At 37.5% G+C, this 13,291-nt stretch overlaps 1 protein-coding gene and 1 long non-coding RNA gene across 3 annotated transcripts in view; one reads left to right on the top strand and one right to left on the bottom strand.

Moving 5' to 3' along the window:
* LOC105382631 overlaps positions 1-13,291 on the top strand; it is a 265,130-nt gene that overhangs the window by 30,431 nt on the left and 221,408 nt on the right. The window contains exon 2 of one of the 2 annotated variants that reach the window (XM_048622015.1): positions 8,293-8,337. The exons of the other annotated variant lie outside the window; for it this stretch is intronic. The gene's annotated coding sequence lies outside the window, so the exon portion shown is untranslated. The remainder of the gene's footprint in view (positions 1-8,292; positions 8,338-13,291) is intronic. 2 annotated transcript variants of the gene reach the window in all.
* LOC125488722 lies at positions 10,523-12,651 on the bottom strand. The gene is made up of 2 exons (XR_007266441.1): positions 11,732-12,651; positions 10,523-11,482 (listed from the first exon to the last, which is right to left on the bottom strand). It is a non-coding gene; the product is annotated as an uncharacterized LOC125488722 (long non-coding RNA).

The following is a 13,291-nucleotide window of genomic DNA, read 5'->3' as shown; positions in this document are numbered from 1 at the left end:
GATGACGTCTACAGATTGAGCCGCGATGTCACCGGGAATTTTAAGTGACTTTATATTGCCTATTACGCGCTGTGAAAACGCCTTTCCAACTTCACTGCTCTCGCCCTTGATGCGGACGTAGCGGATGATCGATAAACGACTCTTTCATTGCGAATTTACCGGCATGGTCGTGCGAATCTGCGCACGTGGAGCGTGGTTTGACCCATTCGTCACAAGCTGTGGTTGATTCCGTGACGACTTTCGCTTGTAGCTCATGCCTTCGGAACGATTAGGCATTATCCCTTATTGTTATTTCAACGTCTCATACGTATGTTGTATGGCATGATTGGACATTTATGCCACCCACATTTAACTTGATATGCCCTGTGCCGGACAGGCCATTATCAATGGTTGTTATTTCTTGGATTTATGCAATTCTAACAACCAAACATTCGACTTTCGCCGTCAATGCGCTGTCCCCGCCAGCCCTGAACTTGCTTTCTTCTGTCAATCTTCCGATACCAGGCATTCGGTCGCATGCTACTTCAAATGTTTCAAGATGTAAATAATGGTTGAAATTTTCAACGACAAATCCCTTATCCATATTAATGTTTATTTTAAGCAAATGTAAACAATCGTGAACGTAAGGGAGGGCTCCCGCAGAGATCTCTCAGGTCGCGTAGAACGTAGCTAAATATTCAATAGATTGAAACCGATTTATTCTGACCTCTGGTTTCTGGCTCATATCATAACATCAGAGGGCAATGTCAGTGTGGCATTAAAGGTCTTGTGAGCCTGGTTTGTGAGAAAGAAACATCAGATCACAATCGTGGGAACAGCAATTTGTCATTTAAATGCGCTAACTGACTTGATGAATTAAAATGCTTTTTACTGAGATTGAGTTGGTATCTGCGGTTGGTATGTTTATGCACGTCAACTCGGAAACTTGTTTCTTTGTATGTACTCGTGCGTATTATACTAAGGTACTGTTTCATCTATTGGCTAATTTTCATGATAAAAATCTTATATTTACTTACCTACTGCATTTATTTTTCGGCACGATATTTATTATGTTACCAACATAAATGTAATTCTTAAATATGTAAGTTTTATGACTACAAAGGAAAGTGAATGGCCGAAAATCTAAAGTGTTATCCAGGTAACGACCACTATTGGAATAATGTTATAGCTTCCCCAGATTTTTTATACCAATTAGTTTTTTTTTAATCTTTTAATTACTCTGCGTTTGATGACAGCAAGAAATAATCAAGGTTGCGGCCAAGCTTATTATAAATACTTTTTTTATTGATATATTATGATTATGTGCGAATATAGATTAATACATCATAAAAAATACTAACATAGAAAATATACCATCAATTAGTTTGTGTCAATGTATTATAAAAGAAATAAATGTACATATTATATCTATGTATACTATTCTGTGTTCTGAGAACCATCCACAACGCAAGTGTAAACATCCGAATCCTCATTATTAAACCAATTTTGAGATGATTTTATGTTTTTCTTTTTTGGTGCCTACAGACCGGCGGCATGTTAATACGGAGATCCCATCACCGAGGGTCCTTTTGTAAACCGGTGTGGCTTCCTTCGGATCATTATTTCACCTTTAATCAAATCATAGGTTAGAACCGAACCGAACGGTCTTTACCTATTATACCTCTTTTCTAACCTCCGATAAATCGTGAAGATAGGAAGATAGTATGAGAAATGTAAAAGGTTTAATGACAAATATAAGACAGAAAGACGTTAGTCAAAGGTAAAATTACTAATAAATCCACCAATACCACCAATTACCAATATTGGTAATTCGGAGATATTCACACACACGGTAGAAAAAAAGATTTAATAACAAATACTACTTTACTTGTTAGGTAGGTAGGTACTATACTATGAGCATTTCGTTCTCGTTGCTCTATCATCACAATTTACTAAATCAAAAAGACAGACAGCTGCTACTGCTGATAAAAAACATTGGGTAGTTGCTTTTAACGCATTCTGTTTTCAACTTTTACAGAGTTGGACAATGATTCTTACAATACTATGTAGTCTGTAAAACTAGAAATCTGTAAGAAATTATTGTATAAATGGTATGATAAATTATGTTCTGTCATTGAAATACAATTTCGGCAAGTCAACAATCGGTAACATTTTCTGAAAACACAAAAGAATTTTCAAACCGTGAACTCATTACATGTTTGGACAGTTGCCGCCATTTTATTTTTCAGCTATGAAACTGATTGTTTCAGAATTGTTTGAAGTGAGTTCCACTTCGTACCGAAAATTTATGTTCAGCGTAAACGTTAGAAAGTTATAACAGTTGTTCAAACAAAAATTTTCTTCAACAATGCGTTTTTTTTGCGAAATATACCTACATGTATATGTGTCATATTTATTGTAGCGCTAACGTCTTTGATTATTGAGAAATTATTCAGGAGAAACTCTTAAAAAGAAGAAAGTCTGTATTAGAAGATTTTTTTTAATTCCCAAAATTATATTTGCATTTGTATTTAAAGCATTGGTTTCCACAACTATATACCTACCTGGCAATGTTTTCTCCTTTCTACCTTCACCTGGATGGTCAAAATTTTCCCCTGCATTATAATATGCTTCTGAATAGTATTGAGTTACTGTACACAATTTATTAGCCAAGACGATAAATATCTCCTTAGACAAAGACTTTCAATATCACTTGACGTCGACGAAGAGGCTTTGTTCTGTCTCTTTAGCCGCGGAAAGTCTCATAAAACGGTAGTTCTAATGTTTTAATAAAAGTTTTACCAGTATGCAACAACCTTTACAATATACGTGCGTTTGAACAAAAATCCACCTTATTTCTATAGGTCCAGAGACTAAGGAATATTACTGCTAGGTATAGACGTACTGCTTTATCTACTTACGGTGGCATTGTTTTTGCAACGCTCGTTTGATAAACTCGCTGTTTTCACTTTATCGATGTTTACAATTTCATTTGTGTCATCTAGGGTTTCTAACTTTAATTTCGTATTCGTTTATATTATACATAATAATCAATTCAGACAACAAACATGCCTATAATAAAATAAAGTAAAGTATAGTATTGTTCGACCCTTCTACCATCAATATAACATAACATTTTTCGCCATGTTGCCAGTATCAGTAAGGCCTGGGTCTCCTATTTTCGCTGTAGGTCGCGTCCAGCGTCGCGCCGTGGGCCGCGTCACGATGCTCAGTATAGAAATGTACTGATGCGGTCTCCCTCACACGCCGAACGTTGGCGCGTAGACGTATGAGCATCGTGACGCGGCCTACGGCGTGACGCTGGACGCAACCTACGACGAGAAATAGGAGACCCCGGCCTAAATCTGTGGACCGATGACTGATATAAAAATTTTAACGATTTTGACAAACTTTAACATATTATTATGTATAAAAATTTATAGGTACTGACAATGAGTAGTGTTGCCCAAATGCAAGAACAAGACGAGACTTAGCCAGTCTTGGTCTTGCGCCAATACACCTGGTCTTGGTCTTGGTCTTGGTCTTGCGCCAATACACCTGGTCTTGGTCTTGGTCTTGGTCTTGCGCTCCCAGTCTTGGTCTTGGTCTTGGTCTTGCAGCAAGAGTCTTGCAAGTCTTGCAATTACCTATTAGTCTATTACTATTTATTAAAGTTTACTTTTTGATTTTAATAGATATTTTTTTATTCGCTATGTTTATGGTATTAGTCGTAATGCGCATAGGTCCAGTTTTTCATTTTCTTTGATACAGTTTTTTGCATCTCGTAGAATTCCTAAGCGTACTTACCTATACACCGAACTGTTACACCTAACTACTCAGTGAAATAGCGCTCTGCAAGACGCAAGAGTCTTGCAGGCTATGTCTTGTTCTTGCTCAAGTCTTGCACGGTGAGTCTTGGTCTTGGTCTTGCTAAAAATACGCGGTCTTGTTCTTGGTCTTGGTCTTGCAAAAATGCAAGAACAAGACCAAGACTGCAAGACCAAGACTGAATTTGGGCAACACTAACAATGAGTTTGTACATTGACAGGATCACGGATAAGTAATTTTATAACGAAAACCACCACATTTTCTGCACTATTTCCCCACAGTTATGAATTCTTAAAGTAGGTACAAGGTATTACAGCTTAATTAGGATCAGAATTTAGGTTCCATTGTAATACAATGAACACATTAAGATGCCACAGCAGATTGCGAGTGCAGTTACAAGCCACACTATGCATATGCTTAGCCCAACCTAACAGTTATGTGACGTTTTGATGGTAATTTTGACATTCTTGCATTTTATTTAGATGCGGATTCCATTTTGTTTTATTTTTATTTTGCCGCAAGTTTTTTTAAGTGACATATTTTGTTTACAATATAGAACAACCTTATAATTCAACAAATACATCAAATTAATCAAATCGATAGATATTGACAAATACCTATATTATTATTTACAATAAGGGGGACCTAGATTTCGTCATAAGCCTCAGCCAACATTTGTTTACTGCCTGGCGTCGGCCTCTCCCAAGAAGCGCCACAAACCACAATACTCCGTCATCGGGCTATAAAACCCAATACTTCATACCCTGTATCTTCATCTTCCAAAGCTTATAGACCAGTCGAACGTGGGTTCGCGATGCTTATTGCTTAACGTGTATTAAGTGTGGAAAGTACACTGCCATTGGGGTCTTATTAAAGGTTATGGTCAATAGAGTGTACAGTTATCTCGAACGCCCGACCCGCACTGGCCACGTTATTTTCACAGTATTTTCGCTGATAGTTCAACTCGATTACACATTATAAGATATTAGATCACCTTTCAGATAACATGAGCATTTTATGAACGCCGTATTTCATGGAATGGCATCTAAGTTTTACGATATGGCGTCCCGCTAGCCTTAGAAGTGTTTACAGCGAAATTTATCGACTGATCGTCTTACAGGTCAGGCGTGGAAAAAAACAACCCATACTACCCATATAATAGACATATTTCATATAGCCTGTATTCATGTCAAGTACAGTTCTAGCAATAGTAGTAATAAGTATATAATAAAATAAGTATATAATAATCTAATAGTTAGGGTAAGCATAGTTTTCTGGAAGTTAGAGGAATAGTTAGAGGCGTAGTTGACCGGCTAAATTGTAACTGAGTATGTACCAAGTGCCAAAAAACCCAGGATTGCATTCAGGTACAAGTAGATGGCCTGATAAAAAGGTCAAATTGGAACTACAGGTGTTGTGTGTAGGGTGGTGTCCGGTGTTCCACCTACATTGTAACATGGCATTTCCACAAAAGCTTCAATCGCTGACCGACAGCCGAAGGCCTAGTCCATCTGACCGCAAATGATATGGAGAACAAAAGCCGCACATTAGAGACAGGTCTTGGGACTGCAAGTGCTTCGGTATGCGTGTAAAGAGGGGTTTTATGAAAAACGTTTAACCTCCTTGAAATTGGCCTGATGAAGTGGCAATCTTTGTACACAGGTAGGTTTAGTCTAGGTCTGACTGAAATGCCTTTGGTTGAATCTTTATTGAAGCGATCGTATTATAACGTGTTTAGGTCCTTTTGTCTAATTTTGATTAGCAACACACACACGCACTCACGCCTTGTACTAATGTACTCCCTTGCGGGGTAGGCAGAGGTGCATTGCTGCACCCACTTTTCGCCAGAGCGTTTTGTTAGTCCCAATGTAATAGGGGGCGGGCCTATTGCCATTTTACGGGCACATACAAGACCCGAGAACAAATATCTGTGTTTAAACAAATATCTGCCCCAGCCTGGAATCGAACCCGGGACCATCGGCTCAGTAGTCAGGGTCACTAACCACTACGCCATTCGGTCGTCTAATTTTGATTAGGTACTTGTAAAACGCCAAGAAAGCTAATACGTATGCTACTAAAACCAACGAATTGTTCCATCTAATCTGCAAACGCAATGTACACTCCTAGTTGTAGGTACCTTATGTACTTGTAATACAACGTCTGGCCTCGAGGAGGGTCGCTGCAGAAACGGAGGCGATCGTGCCCTGCGATTGGAGATTCGACACGCACTTCCCAGCCGTATGAGGCCAAAGGCCCTAAGAGGCCGATAAACGGTGTTTGCCAGCAACAATAATCTGTATGGACTGTGGCCTGTGCCCTAATAAGTCTGCACAAATCCGCCGCCACAAGAGTGAATGGACGCCTCACTTCTGATTCTTATCAATACCGTTTTGATTTATTCATGGCTGAACCATTTCGGTACACAGATTTGGTAAAGGGCAGCCTAGTTCATGACGAAATGGGTTTATTGCTGCATCGCGGCGCAGCGACATTAAACATATTTCAATTTTAAGTTCAGAACTGCTATGCCGGTATGCGTAGAGCGTGACCAGGGGCGGTTTGGTTCAATATTTGTATTTCCTAATAGTGTCCCGTATCTGTATCGGATTATCTGGTCGATGAAGGAGCGGAGCCGCGTGACGATCGAGCGTTTAGTCGATCGCTTCAAGATGGTTCACTTCGATAGCATTGTGAGATACCTGGTATTCTGAATAATGGCTCCTATACAACCGTTGTGACTGTGGCTTACTTGGCTAATTAACTGTAGATTATCGCCTGTTAGCGCCCAAGTGTGAATCTAGAATGGTCTGCGTGGGAAATGGGAGCGGCCGATAGGTCAGAATTTAGACCAATTGTGAGACAAACGGCTGTACCCATTGCGGCCGCCGCACGCACGATCGGACTGTGTGAATTTCTCTTTAAACTCATAAATTGCACAATTGCAGGCAGTTTTACGGTGTAGCGGACTCTAAATTAATATGGGAATGTCTTCTGACCGCAATCTATTAAGTTCCATTGGTTTTGCAGCTGTTAGATTTAAATTTACTGTGTTGTCACTTTGTCACCACGTCGTCGCAGCGCTGATGGCTATCATTCACATAATTTAGTTTCTGTTAAGTTTTACTTAGCATAATTTTCTTGCACCTCGGTTGTCTCGTATAAAATACTTCTAGCATTAATTCCACCTTTTGAACATTTACGAGTGTGGCGACATCTATAATGAATACGCGCAAGCATAGAAGTCAAGATATAGATCCAGCAAAGAGATATCAAGGACGACCAACAGATGGCATGGAAGAGTGAAAGCAAAAATACCAAATCCTACATCGCGGTATCTAAGAATTACAGCTACTCAGTATATATACAGAATCCCGACATGTAACCGTCGGGCAGTTGCCCACCAAGCTAAACCGCCCAGCTTGGTCGGAGGATCCTCCCTTTTCAATGGAGGAGTGGCAACACCTTCGCTCCTCCATACGAGTATGTTTATATTTGTGAAATAAGGAATCAAATAAATAGGTAAATAATTGTTACCTGATATTGTTACTCAACGTTTGTATCGTAAATCTTAGTCTTTCATTCAACTGAGTCAACAGACCCGGTATAATTAGAGCTTTTCTCATGAGGTGTCCGGTATCAGTCGGTTGCGAAATCCTAACTATAATATTATAAATGCGAAAGTAACTGTGTCTGTCTGTCTGTCTGTCTGTCTGTCTGTCTGTCTGTCTGTTACTCTTTCACGCCAAAACTACTGAACGGATTTGAATGAAATTTGGTATACATACGGTTTAGACCCTGGGAAAGAACATAGGCTACCTTTAATCCCGGAATTCCCACGGGAAAACTTTTTAAGGCGAAGCGAAGCGCGCGGGAACAGCTAGTACTTACTAAAGGCTAGCGTTGATTTAAGAGCACTGTTTGAACTTTGATATATAAAAGTTATCAGTCTGGCCCTTCGTTCGGAAAGTTTCTACAATAATATTTTGCTCCTTTTCCTACCCAAAACAGTGGGAACAAACCAGAGTAGAGCGTTTCCATAACAAACAAAAAAAAACGTAGTGAGTATCCTCACAGGATATTTTTAAGGACACGTCATCTCTCAACAAGCTCTAAGAAGAAAATAACATCAGGCAAATTAATAAAACTGTTAGAAGGATCTCCTAAAATATACTGCTTGCTTTGGAACTTAGCCAATGCAACGACTGCATGCTCGCATAGCCCGTGATCCTTATTTGTAGCTATAACTATCCCTTTCTGCCTCATAGAGCTTATCGTAAGGATGCAGGTTTAGGATACACGAGTTGTGCGTTGGAGTGGTGTTGATGAAATGCAAGAACTGTCGGCTTCGGTCATCTCTGAGAGGACGCGTACGGTGGCCTCCACTAAACTTAGTGTTATGTTTTGTTTTTATTGCATTCTCCCTGTAAATACTTGTTCTATTGGTAGTTTACTCTGTGTGTTTATAGTTTTGTATTTTGATTTCAGGTTGATAAGTGGCGCGGAGGAATGGCGTAGATTCTCGGCTAATAGGTAAGTGTTTAAATATTTCTTTCAGGTGCAGTGGAGTCGTTTATTCTTAATTTAAATATGTGAAAAATTCCCTTCTTCTAGAGAAAGGTTTTAAGTCCAGCTACGACTGCTATGCACACTAGGTTATAGGATATAGACTTAAGACCTATACCTTCTCCTAAATTACTTGTTACCAATCGACCGTTTCAACCATGGTCGGATAGCCTGCGATCGTCATTATTGATTGGTTGTGATTCAAATGAACGCCATGGCGGGCTGAACTCATTATACGCTTCGCAGATCAGTAGGAAACCGTTAAAGCGTTTGTTTACACAATTAAAGGATTGGATTTCTCAACGGGGTGTGGAATTACAAAAATAATTGACTGCCTTAAAATACAGACGAGGGATGAGATTGACACGATAAAAAATTATAGGTATGTTGTTTTTTCTTTGTATGCAATAAAGTGTTTAATATGTTATAATAATAACCAACCAGAAACATCCAAATTAAACAACATAAACAATTTAGTATTAGTATGAGTGTACGAAAACATTTCTAATAGCGATGCAAACCTTCTTACGTATCTAAGTAACCTATACCGCCTTTCCTCGCCCATTTCTCAACTACACCAAAAGGCTCTTAGGCTGGCGGAGCAAACATCGCCTTGTGATCCGAGGATCACCGGTTCACGGCTGGCTCCGGGTAAATAATTACATTACAACCACTACGAGATGTTATTAGGTAAGCACTGGATGCTGCCACGTCGGAAGTCTTGAAATGTCTACGATTGTGATTGTTGGCTGGGAATTCTGGACTTCCTTCTTTTGTAAATAGCTTAAGTTTACCTTTATTTCATTTGTATTATGTACACTCGCTAGCATGAATGAAAAAGTTCCACTTACAGAATACCGCCACCAAATATTGCTCATTTAAAAAAAAATAAGCGCGCCTTCTGCAATAGTGAAGTACATTTGGCAGGGCATTAGAATTTATAATCAACTAAAAACTTTATTTATTTATATTTATTTATTTGTCACTGGAGCTTTTACATTGCTCGTCAGCTTATTTTACGAGGAACTACGTAGAGAAACATTTGGTCTACCCTATTCCTCCGGCCTTAAAAATTAGCCACCACGTAGGCATAGCCTTTCAGTTCAGACTAAACATGGAAGTTGTCAAATTCCTAAGACAATCTCGGTCGTCTATTTTCTTACGCGTGCCGAGCAGTCAGTCCTTAATTGGAACTGGGGTCGATGAACTCCAGCTAGCTCCGCAAGGCCGCCTGTATTGTCTCCTTGACAACGGATCATTTTCAACGTTTCGGTGTGTTATTTTAATTGTCTATTTAACTCTTTATTTTTTCTGCTCACACTGAAAAAAATTAACAGCTATAAATAAACAAGCCGCTGCTATTTACAACCGAGTAACTTGCTTCGGAGGGAGCCTGCAAAGTTTGTTGCTAAAATTATACAAGTCAACTTTGTTAACGTATGTTGGTAATGTTAACCCAGTAAGTTGCTCAAAAATACGTATACAAGATTGGTTTCTTCTAATCTATTCTCTTAGTAAACTTAACAAACCTATTTTCTATAGTAAATCGAGCTACTTTGTTAAAAATACTCAAGCTTCTTAGTATTACAAATCAATTCAATCTGTAACTGCAACAACTAACTTGGTTGAAGAAATGAACACAACTGTCGCCACAACCAACGGGCTTTGTTGTGTTTAGTAAAGTAATTTAGAAGGCTCAAATATGTCGCTTCGTAGAACTAGACAAGAAGCTTGATAATGATAATCAATTTATTGGGTAGGGACAGCTAATCTACTTGGTTATTTCTACTCAATTCATATTGGTATACGTAGCCAAGTTACTGGGTACTTCCAATCTAATACACTATGTTCTTTCTAGTCAATTAAGATTGGTATATTTAGCCAAGTTACTTTGTATTCTTAGGCGGGTTTACTGGGTAACCATAGCTAAAATACTTTGTTGCAAGTACCATTTTAAACGACACATATCTATTATGCTATATATTTTCAGTATAAGCTGAACTATGACTTTACGTAAAGCCATTATACAAGGTCAGCTCATACTGAAAATATGTAGTTAGATATGTGGTCGTTTAAAATGGTACTTGCAACAAAGTATTTTAGCTATGGTTTCCCAGTAAACCCGCCTAAGAAAAAAAATGAAAGAAAATTATGTACATACGAAATTAGCTTTATTCAGTACACCATACAGTCATTTCAGGTAACAAACTACTCTGTTATAAGAATTAATCTTAAAACTAGTACACAATATCAAGAAACTGTGTTTGTTGATACATTGTTTACATAAAAAAACAAATGACAGTTATTGTAATGTTAGCAAGTTACTTTACATAAATTTATACTTTTAGTTGATTAGCCAGAACATAAGATAATAAATATAGAATAAGCTAAGATAATAGGTATGTAATGACCTAACTTTTATACAACCCAATAATACCGTCATATAAACTTTTAAATAGATCTAAATCAAACATAATTCACATTCATCATCGGGAAAATGATCATAAATGCTACACTCTAAACAGTTTTTACACCAAAAAAAATTAAAGTGCAATAAATTCTTTACATATTGTTCGTTTTCTATTATAAAATGTTCTGGTTGAGCTTCATTACAAACCGTCAAAAAATCACACCCAAAACACTTACTAGACAAAATAAAATGTGTCTTAACCCAAGGCCATTTTAAGTATTTCAGTAATTGGAAATGATTTTTAGTTAAAAAATTGTCAATATCTATGATCATCGATATCTTTGATGCGTAGGTCATATCAGGAATATATCGTACCTAATGTAATTTACACATTAAAGTAATATTAGACAATATTTTGCTTGATGAGAAGTAACTTAAGAATACAATTTAAACATCCATGCATCAATGGATTCACCGACAATAATTATAAAAGGTGACAGTGAGCCCATATTATAGAAATTTTGTTAGCTTACTTGTTACCATAGTACAGATATCGGAGTAACTTCTGACATGAAGAATAATACTGGCCGTGGTCTCTGCTTTTGAAGGACGTCAAATCTTTTTTGCTGCGTTCTTCAGCCTTAAGGGTGGTGGACGGTGGTATGAACAGCAAACATGCTATGTTTGATGTCTCCTCTGAACCTGAAATATAGATTATTAGCTATTATTTAGTTTATACCCCTTGTATATTGGTTATCACATAGGTATCATTTAAACTATAGATACTGCCTATGATGCTTAACAAAATTCCGTAAAAAACATAGGTAAGAATGAGAAAACATAGGTATTAGAATTTTTATACGAGTCGGGTAGGGTAGGGGTAGAATAGATAGACGTATTCAAAAGTACTTAAACTAAAGCAGACAAAAAATAAAAATAAACTGAACTCACCAGGACATATCCTTTCGGTTTTTAAGAGCAGCATATTCATTGAAGTATTGAGCTGTGGATAACTCTTTTGAAGCAATTATCCTTGTCTCTGTGGTCTCTTCACACCTTTGTTCTACAGCTGTCCAAGGCCTAAGCGTAATTGTGAAGCCTTAACAGTTTGTCTTCTTCATCTTTCTTATTAGTCCGTCTGGTAAACGAAAGCTTGGAGATAGAGGTGAAGACCTCCGCCTCGGGAGGAGCTTCAACAGACACGTCCGTCACGCGACTATGATTTGGGAGAAATGGCCGAAATCTCAGGCTATGTAGCCGATTCCTTGTTTATTTTTTATCAAGTTACTCGGATATAAATAGTATTCGCCCACTCAATTGTTAATTAATGAGCTGTGCTTATTTACCAATATATAGGTGGCACGGTTACATGCATCATAGTGAGTTATTTAATTTTAACTACGTTGATGTCTAAAATTAAATAAATTACTTCTTATCATTAAATAATAATGTAAGCTTGTCTATTTTTAACCAAACTCGTAACTGAAAATTTTAGCCAACTATGATTATATCCAAAATTAAATAACTTACTTATTATGAAACAATAATGTAAGCTTGTCTATTTTTAACCAAGCTCGGTGTAAACTATAGCCAACTATGATTATGACTAAAATTAAATAACTTACTTACTATGTAATAAATATGTAACTTGTTTAGTTTCAACCGAATATGGTTTTGGTAATTTTTAGTCGAGTTGGTAATTTAGAAATAGACGAGTACTTTGTTAATAATAGCCAAGAATATTTAGCAATACTTGCTTGTACAATATTAGCTAAGCTTAATTGCATAATTTAAATATGTCTTGATTGAATGCAGCTGAATAATTTTTTACCAAGCTAAATTGGTACTTTGCTAAAAATTATTTTTTTCAGTGCAGAATATGTTTTAAACGTGGCATTATTATACAATGATAAAGGTTAACTCACAAAATGGCAGACACCAAATTATTTAAATATTTAATTTAAAGTTTGAACTCATATTTTCTATTTTGTTCTAACAGATAGATCACTTATCAGTTTTTCGGCAAATACGACCGTCAATTTGCCGATTCAGCTGGTTGATTTTAACAGCTAGGGCCAGCTCATTTGTAGTACGCTCTCTTAGGATATTTAACCCATAGGAGAATGTCGTAATTCTATCGAAAACTTGTTACATTCATTCATACTCAAGAACTAGTTATTCATATCGTGCTCTCCTCACGTAGGTTTGTATGTGACTCACCATTCGGGATATGTGCCTATGTGCGTGGTCCATCAGTGGTATAAATGTAGGCTGCCATTGCTTTGCTTGCTGCAGTTTTATTGCCAGCGGGCTCACTCTATATTACGAAAAACTAAGTTTTGTGGCGCTGCTGCGTGAGCCACGACTCTATGTCAGCAGCTCTCATTCGTCCCTTTTTCGTCAGTATAGAGCAACCCCCCAGGCTTCTGCAGTAAACACTGCCCTGTTTATTACGAGCCATTTGATTTTCATTTTACAACTTTGATTAGATTGCTGTTAACTTTATTAGAT

This window comes from Plutella xylostella, chromosome 7 (assembly GCF_932276165.1).
Source record: "Plutella xylostella chromosome 7, ilPluXylo3.1, whole genome shotgun sequence".
Lineage (NCBI taxonomy): Eukaryota > Metazoa > Arthropoda > Insecta > Lepidoptera > Plutellidae > Plutella > Plutella xylostella.
This window is presented reverse-complemented; position numbering and strand designations above follow the sequence as displayed.